Source organism: Musca domestica, unplaced genomic scaffold, assembly GCF_030504385.1.
Source record: "Musca domestica strain aabys unplaced genomic scaffold, Musca_domestica.polishedcontigs.V.1.1 14, whole genome shotgun sequence".
NCBI lineage: Eukaryota > Metazoa > Arthropoda > Insecta > Diptera > Muscidae > Musca > Musca domestica.
The window spans coordinates 8,005,439-8,026,860 of record NW_026712192.1 but is presented as its reverse complement, the minus strand read 5'-3'; the positions used below and the strand labels follow the sequence as shown (position 1 = coordinate 8,026,860).

At 37.3% G+C, this 21,422-nt stretch overlaps 1 protein-coding gene across 6 annotated transcripts in view; it reads left to right on the top strand.

Moving 5' to 3' along the window:
* LOC101894336 (longitudinals lacking protein, isoforms A/B/D/L) overlaps positions 1-21,422 on the top strand; it is a 743,553-nt gene that overhangs the window by 329,760 nt on the left and 392,371 nt on the right. The window lies entirely within an intron of this gene.

Below are 21,422 nucleotides of genomic sequence, written 5' to 3'. Positions count from 1 at the left end.
ATGCTGGAGTTCTCTAACGATAGCCACTTGTGGTTCTACAGCCAAATATAAAGAAATCACACCATCACACTTGAATTCCAACACGAATAACTTTTTTTCTGGAAAATTTTCACCAAAGTGCTTTTGTACGCTTGAAAACTGTCACTGGTATAATTTTAACAGCTGTCGGACGAGTGGCTTAGAAATGACAGCAGTCTGGAGTTGGTTGCAGTTTTTTTGTCTCACTATGTATAGGTATATCTAGACGGATTTTCACCAAATTTGATGAACTTGCTTCTGGACCGAAATAGGGCGTAAGTGCCAAAATTCAGGTTATTTGGACTGATATTAGCCATTTGGTGCACAATTAACCCGAAATCGGTTGAAGATATATATAGGAGCTATATCTAAGCTAATTTGAACCTATTCTCACCAATTTCAATAGGGGTCGTCCTTGGGCCAAACAAATTTTGTTTAGAAAAATTCATCTCAATCAGAAATACATGAATTCGCTGTAAGTTCGGCCAGGCCGAACGTTTGATACCCTCCAACATTTGGGACGAATTTGGCTGTATTATTCATTACGAACTTCAAATACCAAATTTGAAACAATTCCGGAGAATAATGTCGCTAAAATCATCAAAATACCGAATATCGAGAGGTACCGTTATATAAGGGCGTTGCGAAAACCTGGAGCTGGACGGACAATTTTCTGCCATAGGCTGTAGTATCCATTACGAACTTCAAATACCGAATTTGAAATATTTCCGGTGAATAATGTCGCTTAAATCATCAAACCGTTATACCGCTATACCGAAACGTGAACCTACGTGGCCCATTTTTAATACCAAAAGTCCTGCAGATATAATATACATTTGAGTAAAATTTTATCAACCTACTTCATTTCGTTCGGAAACTAGAGTGATTTCCAGAATTTTATGCTGATCAAGAATATAAAGAATTTGAAAATTTTCAAAAACAAAAATCCGTCGAAAAATACCCCTTAAATGAAATCCGTTGAATAGGGTGTATACGAAGACGTGGACCTGTATAAGTAATTTTTTGGTCATAGGCTGTAGCACCGATTCCGAACTGCAAATATGAAATTTGAAACAATATTGCTAATATCTTCAAAATACCGAATATTGGGAGGTACTTTTTAATGGGGGATACACGATATCATAGACATATATATACAATTCTCTTTCAGGGCGTAAAGTACTCGGAAGGAACTCCTTGTTTGGATTTTTAGACAATTCCATTGAAAAATGAGGCTAAGATCAATTAAATATCGGATATTGGGAGGTAGCGTTATATGGGGGATATTCCCGGGGGGTGAATATCAGGAATATCGAAATATCGAATATCAGGAGGTACCGTTATATTTGGGGATATACGATATCGTGGACCGATGTAGCCCATCTTCGTACCTGACCTGCCTGCACGCAATCTCTGCGTGATTACAACAGTTTGACTGACGGACAAGGCTAAATCGTCTTAGAATTTTACACTGATCAAGAATACTTTGTTAGATCTAAATTCAATATTTCGATGAGTTACATACGGAATGACGAACTTAATATACTTTCCATACTATGTATGTTGGAGGGTTTAAAAAGATTTTAATAATTATTTTGAAAAAAAAAAAACGCTTTTTTTAAACAATTGTTGAAATCACTTTTCCATCATATTTGATTTTTAATGTTTTTTAATTAACTTTTTTAACGTGATAGATATGAATATTTCAATACCATCCCTATTTTGACTTCACCTAATATTTTTTTTTTTTTTCAATTTTTTGTTTGTTTGTCCTCTCTTTTTGTTGATATTGTTCATTATTATTGTTTTTTTTGTCTCCTTTAAAGATTTATGTTTTGTTACGGCATCAAATGTTTGTTTAACTCGGTTTTGTAGTTGATTTCATTTTTGTTTTGTGTGTTTTTGTGTTGCTGCCATGCCACTAGAAAAGAAAAGACATTTGTTTGGACTGAAGAAAAAAAAACGAAACGACTAACTGTCCAGAGGTTGTTAAGAAATATCTGTATGTGTGTGTGTATAGAGAGCGAAAGATGGCAACTGTTGAAGCCAATGACACACAAAAAAAGAAAATAAAACAAATCTAAACCGAATTTAGAGTTGGAGGCAAAGTGGGCCATCCATCCCCCCACACCTGGGCAGCATGGTGGTAGGGAGGGTGGATGGATGCAAACATTTTTTATTTGACCATGTGTTAAACATTTTAGTTTCATCTTTGTTACAGGTAAAAATGTCTATTAAATGAATACTACTGCTGCCTAACTGTGCCCGCAAGCATTCACAATTTTTTAGATTTTTTTTGCTGTCTCAATGGAGAGCTGAATCAAGCCACGGAACAAGTTAAGCCAAGTTTCTTTCTTCCTTTTTTTATATAAATTGTGGTACTCTAAACTAAGCTTAACACCTACGCTTTTGTTGCAGAAAAATGCTTCATTTTTCTTTGCTAGGTTTTTTTTTGAAGAAAATTTCAAGTTGTGCTCAGAGAGCTCAAAACCGTTCATAGTCTTTAGGAAATATATTTTTTGACATTTTGTTAGCGGTTTTCGTTGGCAAATATCTGCACTTAATTTCGCCATCATTGCTTGCTAATGAAACTGTTGATGGTTGTAATGGAGGGTATTTATTTTATCCAAACTATTAAAGCGGTTGCTAAAATTTAGGTTCGGGTGAAGTAAAATTTTGAAAATTAGACTAAAAGTAAAACTTTTAAAATCACTTCCAGTCTGGATCTCAATCCGATCAATTGCTAAAATTGAGGGTCGGGTGAAGTAAAATTTTGAAAATTAGACTAAAAGTAAAACTTTTAACATCTCTTCCAGTATGGATCTCAATTCTGCAACTCATAAGCCTGATAAGATAAATTTTAAAGAGATCTGGGACCATAAGATAAATTATAACTTTCCACCCTCTCTTTGGAATTGCTATTGGCTTGCATTACTTATCCACTTTTTAGCTTCAACTGACCGATCTCATACTTGAATTGCTCTTTGTACCCTACACCACATAGTGGTAAGGGTATAAAGTCTTTGTGCATTTGTTTGTAACACGGAGAAGGAAGCTAGATAGACCCATAGTTACTTTTGAGGATCTTCATAGAATCACTTTCTGAGTCGATTTATTCACATCAGTCCGCCTGTCCATGTAGTTTTGTGAACAAAATGCCGGTCGCATTTATTATCCGATTGAGATATAGCTCCCATATATATCTTTATCCGGTTTCGGGTTTATTGTGCGCCAAATGGCCAATATCAATGATTTGGAATTTAAGAGGTTGTGGATTCGCATACATGGATAAGGTGTCTGAAACCAAATTCTCTCGTTTCTCAATTCAAAAAAAAAAAAAAAAAAAAAAAAATCCAATGAGGAAAGTTGGAAAATTTATTGCCTAAACTCCAACCTCACATTAAGATCCAAATTTGGAAGCATATCTTCAAATTTCTAAAAAAAAGTCCAAACAAGAAAAAATCAGATTTAATGCCGACAAGGCAAGCCGATCTTAGGGAGTCATTTACAAAGAAAAAATGGTACAACATTTAAAAGTCTGTATTGGCGCCCAATTGAAATCGACATGAAAAGGTAATAAAATGGTCATGGGACTGATTTTTTGAGGAGGGATTCAAAAAATGATTTCCAAATCACATTAGAGTGGCGACCAATGTAGGTCATGGAAAAGGAATTAAGTAGCCATTGGATTGATTTTTGGAGGAGGGATCCAAAAAAAATGATTTCCACATCACATGAGAGTAGGTCAAGACATTGATTCATCGCCGTGGAGGAATTTTTTACCATCCTCTTATGATTGAATTTCTTTTTGGTGCATTGCTGGTTGTTCGACTTCGAAAGGTCTTAACATGTAGACTATCTGCTTCAACATGTTAAGACCTTTCGCCTAATTGAAATAGATATGGAATGGGAATAAAATGCTCATGGGACTGATTTTTGGAGGAGGGATCCAAAAAATGATTTCCAAATCACATTAGGGTGGCGCCCAACCGAAGTCATGGAAAGGGAATAAAATAGCCATTGGATTGATTTTTGGAGGAGGGATCAAAGAAATTATTGCCACATCACATGAGAGTAGGTCACACGAAATATCTCGTTTGGATGAATCAATCATCGCCTTTGCGGAATTTTTAACCATCCTCTGATGATTGCATTTCTTTTCGGTGCATTGCTGGTTGTTCGACTTCGAAAGGTCTTAACATGTAGAAGCATATAGTGGCGCCCAATTGAATTAGATATGGAATGGGTATAAAATGGCCATTGGACTGATTTTTGGAGGAGGGATGCAAGAAATTATTGCCAAATCACATGAGAGTGGCGCCCAACGTAGGTTACATGAAATGTCTCCCTCCGATAGGCCATTGATTTGTCGCCTTTGAGTCATTTTTTTTTCTATCATTCTCTGGTGATTACATTTTTTCCGGTCTATGACTGGTTGTTCGGCTTCGAAAGGTCTAAAAATTTACAAGCTTGTAGTGGCGCCCAATTGAAATGGAATGAAATGGCCATTGCATTGATTTTTTATGGAGTTGAATTCTGAGGAAGTGAATGAAAGAAAATAGACTCAAAAGAGCTAAAGAGTTGCTTCGCTTGGCCGATAGAGATGAACTGCCGAATTTGGTTTTCTCCGATGAGAAAACATTCGTTGTCCAGCATTTTGTAAACAAACAAAATGATCGCGTTTACTTGCCAAAGAGGTCATCTGAAAATGTGCACCTTCGGTTGGCCACCAGAACTCAAGCGCCGGCCATGGTGACGGTGTGGGCCGCCATAACAGCCGATTGTCGCTCTCCGCTCGTATTATTCGACATTGGCATCATAATAAATGCCGAATATTATGGCGAAAATATTCTGGAGGGTGTATTAAAGCCTTGGCCACGCAAAACATTTTGGCCGCAGACCTTGGACATTCCAACAGGACTCAGCACCATCACTTAGCACACGCCACCCAAGAATGGTTAGAAAATGAGGTTAGTCGCTTCATTTCCAGCGCACAATGGCCACCAAAATCTCCGGATACCAAACCGTTGGACTATTGTGTCTGGAGTATTTTGGAAAGCAAGGTTGGCACTAAAAAATACTAAAGTGTCGATCACCTCAAGCAAGCACTTCGCCGGGAATGGGCCAAAATACCGCAGACCAACATTCGGGCAGCGTGTGACGGTTTCATTGGTCATTTGAAGGCCATAATTCGTGCCAAAGATGACTCATTCGAACAAATCTAAACTTATTCTAACTTATAACTTATTCTTATTTCATTCAAAAAAATTAAAAAAAAATTGTAAAAATTATGGCGTTTGACATTGTTGCTGTTTTTTATCTCACCCTGTATATATGTCATCCGATTTGGGGTCATATGTCCCTCACATGCCTAATATGATATTTGATACCGGACATCAGATGCAACCCAAAAATACCTCTGCCAAATTTTTTAAAGATTGGTTCAGATTTTTAAATACATTCATATACATCTTTATTCGATTTTACGGTTCACCATATCTGTAATATCTGTCCAAATTGGATAGATATATTTCAAATTCCACCGATTTTTTAGTTTGGTAAAAAAACCTTTGGTGAAACTCGGGCCCGCACATCTATTGCTCTAATAACTGGTTTTTAATATAATTCTTATCGAAGTCATATCATGCAAAAAATTTTGTTGAAAATCGACTCAGAGTTGCATATAGTTCCCAAAATTGTGGCTACTCTGAAGCCATGATACGCATTCAAATAAGGTTCATAATTGGTATGATAGATCTACTTCATATAAACTATAAACTGTTACGGGAGCTTAACTAAATACGCACAGTGGTGTAGGATAACATATAGTCGGCCCGCCCGACTTTTGACCTTTCCTTGCTGGTTTTGTTTTTCTTGCCTCACACTCGTTAAGTTGGCCTGTTTGTTTGCATCAATGTTGATTGCTTGTAAAGAATGGTCTCAAAATACTATAATTACAACATCAACAACAAGATCAAGTTTTTTTTGTATCTTTTGGAAAATATACAAGTCCGAAGTTGAAAACAAAAACATGATATAATTGTATGCACTTGATGACGGGAGAACAGAGGTTCAAACTAAAAAAAACGCTTAAACCGAAAACAAGCAACTAAAACATTATCACGAAACGGTAGCCAAAAATAAGAAAAAAACCCAAACTATATTTCTCTTCTGTGATACATAAATCTGTTTAATTATAATTAAATTTGTTGTATGTTGTTGGAATTAAATGACCAACAGGAACAACAACAGCCAGCAGCAGGCCTTTTCAATGTTGTTTCTTTTATCTTGTCTTGGTTTTTTTTTTTGTCTGAAAGTTAATTAATGTTTCATGTAATTTGTTTAACAATTACATGAACATTTACAGTTGAAGCTATAGATTTGATTGCCGGACCAAGATTATAGTGTTGACCTGAAATGTGCAAAATTGAGAGTAGCAGACACAGTTTGTCTTGTTTTCCATTTTTCTTTTTTTTTTTTTGTAAGGGTAGCATTCTAGTTTTTCTCACAACCAATCATTTTTCAAATATTTCAAGACTTTTCTTTAAAAGGAGGTAAAGATTTTCGTAATTTTTGGACGAAACCTATCCACCCATAGATTTGCTTGACAAACTGAGGTCTCATATTGTCAATTTTTCATTGTCAGATTTTCCAAACTGATCACAACCCAAAATTCGAATATCCAGTTAAACGTTTTTAAAGAATATACACATTTTTGTAAATTTTTGCACTCGAAACCTACAAAATGTGTGGATTTAAAAAAATTGAGGATCGAGTGAAGTAAAATTTTGAAAATTGGACTAAAAGTAAAATTTTTAACATAACTTCGAGTCTGGATCTCAGTTTTGTAACTGGTAAGCCTAATAAGATGAATTTTAAAGAGATCTGGGATCATAAGATGAATTATAGTTTTCCAGCCACTCTTTCGAATTGCTATTGGCTTGCATTACTTATTCACTTTTTAGCTTCGACTGATCAATTTCACACTTGATTTGCTCTTTGTACCCTACACCACTTAGTGGTAAGGGTATTATGTCTTTGTGCATTTTTTGTAACACGGAGAAGGAATCGAGATAGACCCATAGTTACTTGTGGGTATCTTCATAGAATCACTTTCTGCGTCGATTTATGCATGTCAGTTCATGTATATTTGTAAAAAAAGGCCGCATTTATTATCCGATTGAGATGAATTTTTCCGAACAATATTTGTTTGGCCCAAGGACGAACACTATAGAAATTGGTAATAATCGGAAAAGATTTAAATATAGCTCCCAGATATATCTTCAACCGATTTCGGGTTAATTGTGCACTAAATGGCCAATGTAAGTCTAAATGACCTGTATTTCGGTACACCCCATCGAATTCAGTCTAGCAGCAAGTTAATCAAATAGCAATAGCTCTTATATATATTTCATCCGATTTGGGGTTTTGAGTCCCTCACATGCATAATATGCACTCCAGACTAGATTTCTCCCTTTCCTGGGGATAAATATCGGATGTTTTATTGATCTTTAATGCTAAATTACAATCTACTCGGGATAAGAAAAATATGGAATATAGGATGTCGAATGGACTTTGAAGATGTTCGTGAATTCAAATTAGTGTTGCTGAAGTGATGATCGGGAATTCGACGTTTACTCGTAGCGTAGGCAAGAAGGTGTACGACTCGAGGATAATCGGGAATGATGATGAAGGGTTAAAGAAGAACGGGAATTGCAGTGTTGCTTTCGGGCGACGTTTGCATTGACGATTTGAAGGTAATCGGGAAGTGGGGTAATCGTCGATTGTCGACAATTTGACTGTTATCAGGAATTACGATGTTTGTATTCGGATGATGCGGTATGTTGACGATTTGAAGATAATCGGGACCTTGAGGTCGTCGGTTGTTGACGATTTTACTGCTACGATGGTTGTGATCGGGTGATGAGGGTTGTTGACAATTTGAACGTAATCGGGAAATCGGGTAATCGTCGATTGTCGACAATTTGACTGTTATCAGGAATTACGATGTTTGTATTCGGGTGATGCGGTATGTTGACGATTTGAAGATAATCGGGAACTTCTTCGAGTGGTGAACAATCGAGGTTCGCGAAGTAGATGGTTGGGATATGGACGTACAGGGCTTCGGAGACAGATTGGCGACCTGTGGTATAAAAGCTAGAAATTCACAGGGGAGAACCTCGGGAGCAACTGTCCTGGTCTTCGTAGGCGGATTGAGATTCGTTCAGGCTCGGCAGCTCGTTAAGGGTGGATTCGGCAATCGATGCGTTAGGCTTTGTAGATGGATCGACGCTCGTTCGGGTTCGGCAACCGATGTCTAGGTCTTCGTGGATGTATCGGGCCTCGTTCGGGTTCGACAGCCCGCTTTTTGTTATTTGGGTCGTCTACGGCTACTCCACTACCAATGTTTGACTATAATACGGAACAGCGAGTCAAAACTCCTGTGGAACAGCGAGTCGAAACTCCCGTGGAAATGAATTACCGGCCACTGAACTTAATAAGAGCCAGTTTTGGAAAAAGTATTCCCGTCTAACGCTTTGTTAGTCGGAGGACGGCAGATGTCTTATAAAATCACTAGCTACCCTTTGGCAAGCCCCCTGCAGTAGCAAGCCTTCTTCGAGTGGTGAACAATCGAGGTTCGCGAAGTAGATGGTTGGGATGTGGACGTACAGGGCTTCGGAGACAGATTGGCGACCTGTGGTATAAAAGCTAGCAATTCACAGGGGAGACCCTCGAGAGCAGCTGTCCAGGTCTTCGTAGGCGGATTGAGATTAGTTCAGGCTCGGCAGCTCGTTAAGGGTGGATTCGGCAATCGATGCGTTAGGCTTTGTAGATGGATCGACGCTCGTTCGGGTTCGGCAACCGATGTCTAGGCCTTCGTGGATGTATCGGGCTTCGTTCGGGTTCGACAATCCGCTTTTTGTTATTTGGGTCGTCTACGGCTACTCCACTACCAATGTTTGACTATAATACGGAACAGCGAGCCGAAACTCCTGTGGAACAGCGAGTCGAAATTCCCGTGGAAATGAATTACCGGCCACTGAACTTAATAAGAGCCAGTTTTGGTAAAAGTATTCCCGTCTAACGCTTTGTTAGTCGGAGGACGGCAGATGTCTTATAAAATCACTAGCTACCCTTTGGCAAGCCCCCTGCAGTAGCAAGCCTTCTTCGAGTGGTGAACAATCGAGGTTCGCGAAGTAGATGGTTGGAATGTGGACGTGCAGGGCTTCGGAGACAGATTGGCGACCTGTTGTATAAAAGCTAGCAATTCAAAGCGGAGACCCTCGGGAGCAGCTGCCCAGGTCTTCGTAGGCGGATTGAGATTAGTTCAGGTTAGGAAGTTCGTTAAGGGTGGATTCGCAATCGATGTTTGACTATAATACGGAACAGCGAGTCAAAACTCCTGTGGAACAGCGAGCCGAAGCTCCTGTGGAACAGCGAAACTCCTGTCGAAATAAATTACCGGCCACTCAACTTAATCAGAGCCAGTCTTGGAAAAAGTATTCCCGTCTAACGCTTTGTTAGTCGGAGGACGGCAGATGTCTCATAAAATCACTAGCTACCCTTTGGCAAGCCCCTTGCAGTAACAAGCCTTCCCTCTTTGCACCTCAAACCGAACACTATATGTGACCGGTTCTACCAAGTCATTGCGAATTCTTTGCCTTATGCTGCTTATGGCCGTGTTGTGTGAACGTTGTGGTAGTGGTTGGTTTGTGCTGTTAGCGTCGCACTTGTTGGATTCTTGTCCTGAATTTTGATACATCCTTTCGAATGCAGTCTAGAAGCAAGTACGCCAAATTTGTTGAAAATCAGTTCATATATAGCTATAGCTCCCATTTATATGTTTCATCCGATTTTGTGTTTTAGTCCCTCACATATATATCCTTAATCCGATTTCAGGTTTATTGTGCAAATAATGGCTAATTTCAGCTCAAATGGAGTGAATTTCGTGACGCAAGTTTCCATTTTTTGGAACTTGCTCCGCTACTTATTTTTTAATATAATCCTTCTCCTAGTGATGTCATGCTCTCTATAGCGAACTATAGCTGTTTTTAAGCAAAATGTTGATAGGTGGTGATCTGCTGGAAATAAATTCTTTTAATACGGGAGCTCTTCTAAATATGTAGAGTGGTGTAGGGTATCAAATAGGCGGCACTGTCCGACTTTTGACTTTTCCTTACTGGGTTTACATAGATTGAATTTCCATCAATAATTTATTTTTTGTTTTTTCGTTTATTTTCAGGTAAGCCACTTGCAGATACCTATTGAAAAGTGTAAGTTTATAATTTTAATTTCAGTTTCATTGATATTGAATTTTTTTCGCTTCAAGATCAAAAAATTGAGAAAAAAACAACATAATTTTCGTGGTTCAATACCGAATTCGCACGCCATGAACATTCAGTATTTTTGTTCTTTATTTTCTGTGAAATGAAAAATAAAAATGTGGTTGGCACGAGCCACTCAACAGCATAAAAAATACAACAGCTCCTTGCCGCATATGCTATAAAAAAAAAATAAAAAAAAAAATCATCCAATTCAAAAAAAAAAAAAAAAAAAAAAATGAGAAGAAGAAGAAGCATGAAAAACATAACAGCATCACACAAATCATCTGGTTAAAGATCATGATGCAATAACGAAACGGAACGGAACGAAAAAAAATATATATGCCACTGGGTTAAAATGTTTATTAAAAGAAATCGACTCAATGCCTTATTGTTGTTGCTTTTATTTCTGTTTTTTTTTTGTTTTGTTGTTGTACAACATCATTGGTAGTCGCAGCAACATTAAAGGCAATCGCCCTCAATGCCCTGCCATTAAACTTTGATATTACGTTTTTCTCTCTCCCATCCAAACTTGAGAAAACCCCTAAAAGCTGCTCCTTTCAGTCGTTTTTCTCCGATACTTTTGCCGACGATGAAGATCAGCAAAACAACATCTTTCTTTTTGTCGAACACACAATCACCCAACAGTTAAGGGGCGCCCAACGTGTTGCTGTTGCTGATGATTCTGTGCATCGTCTTTTTTTTTCATTCTTATATGAATATTTTTAGGACTCCCTAATGTTTTGCTGCAATTCTTGTTATTGATGTTGTTGTTGTTTTTTTTTTTTTTTTGGAATTGAATTTTGGTTTTGTTGTATTCTTTTCTTTCTTTTTCTTTGTTCGCTTTGAACACATGAAAAATTCATTTGTTGTTTTTGGTGGTGGCGTTGACGAGGTCTGAACAACATCACCTTCATGGCATGGCACAAAACGAACAAACAGCAGATACAACACACCTGCTGTTGTTGCTGATGGTTGTTGTCGGAAATGATAGCAATGACGTTGTTGGCCATAAATGGAATACAGTCAGGCATAAATACGCCGAAAATTTGGCATATATCTCCTTGGGGACTTCTTCGAAAATACAACAAGGTGCCACATAAAATTATTGTAGTCCATAATCACCAGGTTCTACTGTCCCATAAATGCATATTACTGTGTTGTTAGTTTTAGATCGTTTTGAAGAGATCTGCTTTCGTTTTTATTTTTCCAATTAAATTTTTTTCTTGTAATATTTATCTGTCATGGAATGCAAATGCTGAAGATTTTTTTCTATCTAATGAATGGCAAGATTTTCTTCGCAAAATGGAAAATCTGAAAGTCCTTATAATGAAGTTATGCAGATTTTCTCACAGAGTATCTAAAAGGTTTTATTTTTTGTATAAAGAACTGGAATTTTCCGCTTTGAAAATCTGGAGGCATTATCACAGGTGACTTGGAGGTCTTCTCTCATAGAAGAGCTGAAGGTCTTCTTCTCTCATAGAAGAGCTGAAGGTTTTCTTCTCTCATAGAAGAGTTGAAGGTCTTCTTCTCTCATAGAAGAGCTGAAGGTCTTCTTCTCTCATAGAAGAGTTGAAGGTCTTCTTCTCTCATAGAAGAGCCGTAGGTCTTCTTCTCTCATAGAAGAGTTGAAGGTCTTCTTCTCTCTTAGAAGAGCCGTAGGTCTTCTTCTCTCATAGAAGAGCCGAAGGTCTTCTCATAGAAGATCTGGAGGTCTTCTCATAGAAGACCTGGAGGTCTTCTCATAGGATACCTGGAGGTCTTCTCATAGGATACCTGGATATCTTCTCATAAAAGACTTGAAGGATTGCTCATAAAAGAACTGGAAGTCTTCTCATAGAAGACTTGGAGGATTTCTCATAGAAGACTTGGTGGTCTTCTCATAGAAAACCTGGTGGTCTTCTCTTGAAGACCTGGAGGTTTTCTTATAGAAGACTTGGATGTTTTCTTATAGAAGACCTGGAGGTCTTCTCACAGAAGACCTGGAGGTCTTCTCACAGAAGACCTGGAGGTCTTCTCGCAGAAGACCTGGTGGTCTTCTCATAGAAGACCTGGAAGTCTTCTCATAGAAGACCTGGAGGTCTTCTCATGGAAGACCTGGAGGTCTTCTCATGGAAGACCTGGAGGTCTTCTCATGGAAGACCTGGAGGTCTTCTCATAGAAGACCTCTGGAGATCTTCTCATAGAAGACCTCTGGAGGTCTTCTCATAGAGACTCTGGAGGTCTTCTCATAGAAGACCTGGAGGTCTTCTCTAAGAAGGCTCAGAGGTCTTCTCATAGAAGACCTGGAGCTCCATATCTTAATTCCAGATACCTCCAAATATCTTCTCATAGAAGACCTGGAGGTCTTCTCATATAAGACCTCTGGAGGTCTTCTCATAGAAGACCTCTGGAGGTCATAGAAGACCTGGAGCTCCATATCTTAATTCCAGATATCAGCAAAGACCTCAATATCAAATTGGAGGATTCCCACCGTTTCCTTTCACCCAATACCAAATTTAGTACTTTTCGTACAATTATAGTAAATATCCAGATACCAACAGAGAACTCAATATCAAATTTCGGGATTCCAGCTCTATCCCTTTACCCAATACCAAATTTACTACTATTTCGTACTTTTCCTACAGGTTTCCAAAACCACCACCATATCTAAATTCCAAATACCAAAAGAGACCTCAATATCAAATTTCGGGATTCCAGCTCTATCCGTTCAATGAATACGAAATTTAGTACCATTTAATGCTTTTCGTACAAATGTAGAACACATTTCCAAACCAAATCTCGATCCCTTTATCCAATACCAAATAATGTATCATTTAGGACTTTTCGTACAAATATAAGGAGATTATGCGAAATCACCTACATATCTTAATTCCAGATACCAACAGACACCTCAACAATGAAATATCGGAATTGCAGCCTCATCCCTTCACCCAATACCAAATTCAGTACTATTTAGTACTTTTCGTACAATTATAGTACACATTTCCGAAATCACCTCCATAGGTCTAGGCTACAGATGAAAAGCGACCCTAATAGCGAAATTTCAGATTTCAAAGGCTACCTGTGCACCCAATACCAAATTGTACCAAATATAGTACTATTTAGTACTTTTCATGCACTTGTTGTACACATTTCCAAAACCACCTTCACATATCAAACTTACTTTTCAACCTCCATTCTCGCACCAAATTTAAAGGTTTTGGTTCCATCGGTTCACAAAATACCAATTTGTGCCATTTTAGTACTTTAGTACCATTTTAGAACTTGTCGTAAACTTAAAGTTTATATTTCCAAAAAAGACTTTTGAACATCTATGCTGCACTCCATCCGTGACTCTCATTCCAAATTTCAGAATGCTAGCTCATTCCGTTTGTCCAATACAAATTATTGAGTTTTTAGTACATTATAGAACTTTTCATAACCTTTTTTGTACGAATTTCCGAAAACTATATAAACATCCTTGATACTTCCCCATTGAGCCTTCTATTTTTTCATCTTATCTCCAACCACTGATTATGTGAAGGATATAAAAAATGTGCCACAAAATCAATGTCCTGTATTCTCTCCTCTCCCATCCATGACGGGATTTTTTACGAATCAACGAAACTAACACTTAGTCTTAGCGATTTGCCATAACACTGAAACATTCAATTGGCCACAAGATAAATGCTCACAAAGAAAAAAAAAAACTTACCTCTGGCAGTTGTTACGGATCCAAAACTAACAACACTTGTGTCCACATTCGTCGTCAATGTCCTTGAATTGATTTCGTATTCAAATGTCAATTGGATTCAATTAAAATCTCACTGTACGGACAACGTTTGCCTTTGAAGAAAATCCCCAGATTTGAAACACTTGCAACACTTACTGGCCATGTACATACGTATGAGGAGACATGAGAACAGAAACAAAAAACGGGGCCAGAACCAAAAACACAAGCATGCCGTGGCATGCCATGAAAAAAATCCTTGAAATAACTAAAACAAACAAACCCTTTAAGCCATCATCACCAAACAGTCGGTGGCATCAGACGACATCATCGATACTCCAAATATGGCCAGACATCATGTTACCACCAATAACAAGAGTTCCAAAACTAAAAACCAGCAACAACAACAAGCACGAAGCCCAAAAAATTCGTAACGATTAAAAGTCAATGCATTTAAAAGGAGACCCAAATGGTCGGAGAAGATATCAGAAACCGTCTACAAAAAAAAAAAAAAAAATGCAAAACCCATATCAAATACCAACTATAACCAGTTAGTGGTTAGAGGGATGAACAATTCAGAACAGTAGTTTCAAATTCAAATGTTTTTATGGCAAACGCACACACACACACACTCTCACACTTGTTTCGAAATATTCATAACATTCCTGAACACCACATCGTCATAAGAGTTGTGTGATCGCTCTTTTTTTGGTCATAACATGGAATAACGCAGAGACCTTGCAACAAGTGAACCAAAGGAATTTTTATTGAGTAGGAAGTTGGTCAAGTTGTTGTTTTTCTACTCTCCGTTTGTGGCTAAAACAACGGTATAGAATGCCTTTAACATGGCCCAAAAAAAATCGAAACTATAACACAGTAATAGCCAGACGACGACAACGGCAACAGCCATGGCTATCGAGATGCAAAAATCTGTCAAAACAAAACAAAGCAACAATCCAGAGGAGCCTGAATCTGCTGTCTGACAATGTTATTGGTAGCAATAAAACAGAGACCTACAAAACAATGAATATTTTTTGGTTGAGGTATGCCCCCATAGCTAGGTTTGTGAGGTTTTTTTTTTGTTCGAGTAAAAGGACAAGTCGATTATGACTTGGCTTACTTTTCAATTTTAAACTAACATCCGAACGAGCGGAAAAAAATATTGGATTTAATTTTTTTTTGTGCTTCTCAAAACAATGGAAAAGTAGTGTTGTCAACCTATCAGAGAGGGACGGAGGAGGCTTCAAGTTTGATTGAAGGTTTGTAAGAGACCCTTTCTTGGCAACCGTCTCACGATTCGAAAGGTCTCTAGTAACCGTGAAGATAAATTTAAACCCAAAGAGTAACGTCAAAACCAAAGAGGGAAAGTCAAAAGTCGGCCAGGGCCCTACACCACTATGCATGCTTAGTACAGCTCCCGTAACAAAAGAATTTATTTGAAGTAGATAATACCACCAATCAACATTTGGCTTTAGAGCAGATATAGTTTGGTTTCAGAGGGAACTGAGATATGGTAGGCATATCCAACCCTTCACTGAGTTTCACTAAATTTGACAGAGATATTTTAATCTTTTATACCAAATAACATTGCTATAGAGGGCATGAGAAGAATTATATTAAAAAATATATTTCGGAGTTTCACAAAATGGAAACGTACGTCTCGAAATTCATTTGGGCTAATATTAGCTATTATTTGCACAATAAATCTGAAATCGGATTAAGGATATATAGGAGCTATATCCAAATCTTAGCCGATCTCGATAAAATTTAACAAGGTATTTTCGAGCTCTATAAAATGCCTGGTACCATTTGGACTGATGTTGGCCATTTGGTGCACAATTAACCCGAAATCAGTTAAAGGCATACAGGGTGAGATGAAAAACTGCAACCAATTTCAGACTGATGTCTGTTAAAATTATTCCAGTGACAGCTCATTATATCGTTTACAAGAGAATTTTCTAGAAAAAAGATATTCGTGATGGAATTCAAGCGTGATAGTGTAATTTCTTTATATTTGGTTGGAAAAATACAAGTGGCTATCGTCAGAGCACTTCAGCATTTACATGTCAATAAATATTTTGAGTCACTTACCATCGCTCATTACCGTGATACTGGAAGCGCATCCCGACGTCAAGGAAGCGGACCGAATAGCAACATCAGCAGAAATGGTTCGAAAAGTAAAGAAACGACTTGATCGAAACCCGCGTTGCAGTGGTCGATAAATGACTCGTGAGCTGAACATATTCCATTCCATGCAAATATTGAAAAATGAGCTTGAGGTAAAGCCATTAAAATTCCAAAAAGTGTAAGAACTTACACCGCAACAGAAAGAAAATAGACTCAAAAGAGCTAAATAGTTGCTTCGATTAGCCGAAAGTGGTGAACTGCCGAATTTGGGTTTCTCCGACCCAGCAGTTAGTAAACAAACAAAATGATCGTGTTTACTTGCCAAAAAAATTTGCACCTTCGGTTAGCCACCAGAAATCAAGCGTCGGACATGCATATTACGCATGGGAGGGACTTAAACACCAAATCGGGTGTAACATCTACATGGGAGCTATGCACCAAAATTCATTTGGACAGATATTGGTCATTTGGTACATAATTTATGCGAAATTGGTTGAGGATATAAATGGGAGATATATTTAAATTCGAACCGATTCTCACCAACTTCAATAAGGTTCGTCCTTGGGCTAAACAAATACTGTTTGGAAAATTTCATCTCAATCAGATAATAAATACGACCTGTATTGTGCTCATAAGAATGATGGATATACGGACTGACATTCTAGGTGAAAAAATCTACACTTACTATGAGAAGAGGCTTTGAATTCCTGTAGTAGGTGAGTTTGTCCCAATTGTTTAAAAAAGGTGATTTGAGGATTTCTCCTATAAAAATCCAAGATTATGGCCCTGATAGACCTTGAATCTTTGTTGTTTTTTATTTCTTGAGAATATGCTCTACAATTTGGGTTTTAAACATTCACTATTATAGCTATGAATGTCCCTGGGCATTTATCTCTGAATGTCCCGTATAATTTGTTTATTAATGTCCTTGGGAACAGGCTTCATTAATGTCCTCGAGAGTCAGTTACCAAAAATTTGCGATTTTCGATCTGAAAATATTCTTAAAAACTTGTCCTTTCTTTAATATTATTTTTCTGAATGTCCTTTAGTCATTAAAAGTCCACGAGTACAGCTCTGAATGTCCTTGTGAATTTTTATAACTCCACAAATTTAGCTCTGAATGTCATTGAGAACATGTTCTTCAAAAATCCACGATTATAGCTCTGAATGTCCTGAAGTTTGAAAACCTACGATTATAGCTCTGTATATCCTTGAAAATATGACGTCTAAAAATACACGATTATAGCTTTGAATGTCCTTGAGAACATGTTCTCTAATATCTAAGGTTAATCTCTGATTGTCCTTTATAATTTGTTCTTTTGGAAGTCCACGATTAAAGGTTTGAATGTCCTTTGGAATATGAAGTCTAAAAATACACGATTATAGCTCTGGAAATCCTTGAGAATATGAACTCTAAATCTTCAAGATTATGGCTTTGAATGTCCTTGAGAAGGTGTTCTGCATAAAGCTAAGGTTTAATCTCTCCTTTATCATATTTTCTTTTGAAAATCCACGATTATAAGTACGAAAGTCCTTAATAATTTGTTCCTTATAAAAGCACCATTATAGCTCCGTGAGTCTTTGAGAATTTTCTTTTTAAAAATCTGCGTGTAAAAGACCTCTCTGTATGTTCTTGAGAATACGTTCCTTAAGATTCTACGAAAGATTCTGGCAAAAAAATCTATAATTTTTGCTATGAATATTCTTAAAAAAAAGCCACGCTAATAGCTGCGATTGTCCTTGAGAATTGTAGCTCTTAACATTTTAGCTCTTTTAGCCCTTGAGAAGATTTTTTTTAAGATCCATATATATAGCTCATAATATCCTTGAGCAAACGTTCTCTAAAGATCCGCGATTATGTCTTTGAATGTCGTTGAGAATTTTTTCTTTTGAAAGTCCACGATTATAGCTTTGAATGTCCTTGAGAATATGTCTAAAAAACCACGAGTATAGCACCGTAAATCCTTGAGAATATGAAGTCTAAAAATCCACGATTATAGCTTTGAATGTTCTTGAGAATGTGTTGTATATAAAGCTAAGGTTTAATCTCTGAATGTTCTGATTTATCCATGAAAATCCTTTACAACTTGTTCTTTCTAAATTCTCGATTGTTTCTCTAAATATCATTGAGAAGTTTTTCCTTAAATTTCTTGATTATACCCATGAATGTCCTTGAGAATTTGTTCTTTAGAAATCCAGGACTGTAGTTCCGATAATTATAGAGAATTTTATATTTACAAATCTACGTGTATAGTCCTGAACGCCTTTTGGTCTATAAAAATCAATAATGTCCTTGAGAATATGTTCTTTGCAATTGCACGATTTGAGAGCAATAAATGTCCCCGAGAAAAACCTGTTCTCAAAAAAAAACCTATAATTTTTATTCTGTATTTTCTTTAGAATTTTTTCCTTAAAATCCCCTATGAAAGTTCTGAATATCCTTGAAAACATGTTCACTTAAAATCCAAGGTTTTACCCTTTAAATACCCTTAATATTTCATTTTTAAAAAAATCCTTGATTATAGCCTAGACAGTTCTAAAGAAGTTATCTCAAAAGAATCAAGATTAAAGCTCTGACAATCCTTTAGAATATGCTCTTGAAGAAATCCACATTTGTAGGTGTAATTGTCCTTTGAAAATTCGTTCTTAAAGAAACCTCGATTATAACTCCGAGAACCCTTCAGAACTTGCCTTACAGACTTTCAGTCTTTTTTATAAAAACTCGTAATCTTCCCATTTATTCAAAGCCTACTCTGCCGCAATTTAGCTGTGCATTGCCGTATTGTCTTCATTGCATTGAAGATGGGCATTGTTTTTGGTCAGTTTAACAACTAGAACAAAACTATCAAACTGTCTGTCTGTTTGCCTGCCTGCCTTACTGGCGGACTGACTATTGTTGTAATTCACAAAAAAAAAAAAAAAAAAAAAAAAGAGATGAACCCATTGGTTGTCCTCTAGACTGCCACCACTTGCATTATGCACACAAAATTTACCGTTATCAACAGTAGCACCACTTACATAAGCCAAAAACGGCACAAATTGTGTGGCTAATATGTTTTTGTTGGAAATTTTCCTCTGTCCTTGTAAAGAATAGAGAAATGGAAAAACAGCAGACCGGGAGTTGGGAGTAGAAACCAAAGACACATTGTGCAACAATTTATTTAACATTTTGGGCTTGACGGAGTGGGCGGATGAGGCACACACACGCACACAAATACATAAGCCAAAGATGTAAGGAACTGGGTCAGATAGCTGTGTCTGTGTGTGTGTGTAAGAGAGCTTGCCATTTTGGCTTTGAATCCTAAAACTAAATGGTCTGGTCTGCTCGACTGCCAACATGTATGAAGGAACCAACTATGTTCAATGTCATTGCAAGATATTGTCATGGTGTTGCAATGATTTATTTTCGTTGACAAAATATTGGGAGAACTTTCTGTGTAAGGGGTGTGTGTGTGAGAATGCTGTAATGAGCCTAGAAACAGAGATATCCCACGGATATTGGCAATCCTTAAAGTAGGATGTCACTACGTTTTATAATCGCAACAGCCAATAAATATTTATTGTAGTATTTTGCTACAAGAGAAATTTTTTCCTATGTTACACTTTAACGGAAGAGAGAAATCGTTCGGTGTTGCAAGCAAACAATAACAATGTCATTTACACATTAGACTTTTACTAGCAATGGGGCCGAAAATTGAGCCACTGACATAACAATCCATTCAATTGCTCGCATTTTAAAAGCGGTATTGGTTTCAAGACACACATGATCACAAAAAAAGAACAAGCAAAAGCCGTAAGTTCTGCCGGGCCGAACTTTGAATACCCTCCACAATTTGGAACGAATTTGGCAATTTTTCTCAAAAATACCGAATAAAGATGTTATATTACGACGTCGTAAACCTGCGCAGACAGTTTTCTGTCATAAGCTGAAGTATCTATTACGATCTTCAAATACCAAATTTGAAACAATTCCGGTGAATAATGTCGTTAAAATCATCAAAATCCGAATATCGGGAGGTGTCCTTATATGGGGGCTATGCGAAGACGTGGATCTGCACAAACAATTTTCTGTCATAGGCTGTAGTATCCATTACGAACCTCAAATACCAAATTTGAAACAATTCCGGTGAATAATGTCTCTAAAATCATCAAAAACCCGAATATCGGAAGGTGTCCTTATATGGGAGCTATGCGAAGACGTGGATCTGCACAAACAATTTTCTGTCATAGGCTGTAGTATCTATTACGAACCTCAAATACCAAATTTGAAACAATTCTGGTGAATAATGTCGCTAAAATCATCAAAAACCCGAATATCGGAAGGTGCCTTTATATGGAGTCTGTATGAAGTCGTAGACCTGTACAGACAATTTTCTGTCTTAGACTGTAGTATCCATTACGAACCTCAAATACAAAATTTAAATCGACATAGCATTTTATGCCGATCAAGAATATATATACTTTGTGGGGTCTAAAATAAATATTTCGATGTCTTATAAACGGAATGACAAACTTAATATACCCTCCATACTATTGTGGAGGTTATAAAAAAAGACACAACCGTCTAACATGCTTCAGTTTCCCTGGTATTGTTAAAAAGTTGTTACCATTGTTGTTATTGTATTGTTCCATGTCGTTGCATTTAAAAAAAAAAAAAAAAACGATTGCCCGGAATTTGCCTTGCGACTACTGGAAACACAATAAAAACGAAATCGAACCGAAAACCCTGGAAAGCTATTTCTTGTCCAAGCGGGAGGGTGGAATTGTATCCCACATAGCCCACTTACCAAATATTATTCCTTCCAAATTCAAGTGTTACTAAATGCGCTACTGTAGCAGTAAAAGATCACTTTTTCTGCCCAGTCGCCTCTAACCCAGTAACCAGATGGAAAATACTTTCCATACCGATTTTCCTGTATTAGCTTACATTTTTGTGGCTATGGTTTCTTTTTAGAAATTATTTCCTTTTTTTTGTTGATTTTTTTTCTTCTCACAATTTGAAGACCATTTGATGCCGGCTATTTACCTAGTTTGGCCATTGGCTTTAAAGGCCCATCGTAGCGTCCGAGTGTAGCCTTCTTTATTTCTGTCCATTGAGCTTTCGGCATAATTAGCCCAGCAAACAGTGTAATGCCAGAAACAAAGAGGTCTTTCATAGAATGTCTTCATATAGAAGATATAATGTTGTATTAGAGAAGACCCCAAGGTCTTCCTATAGAAGACCACAAGGTATATTCTCAGAA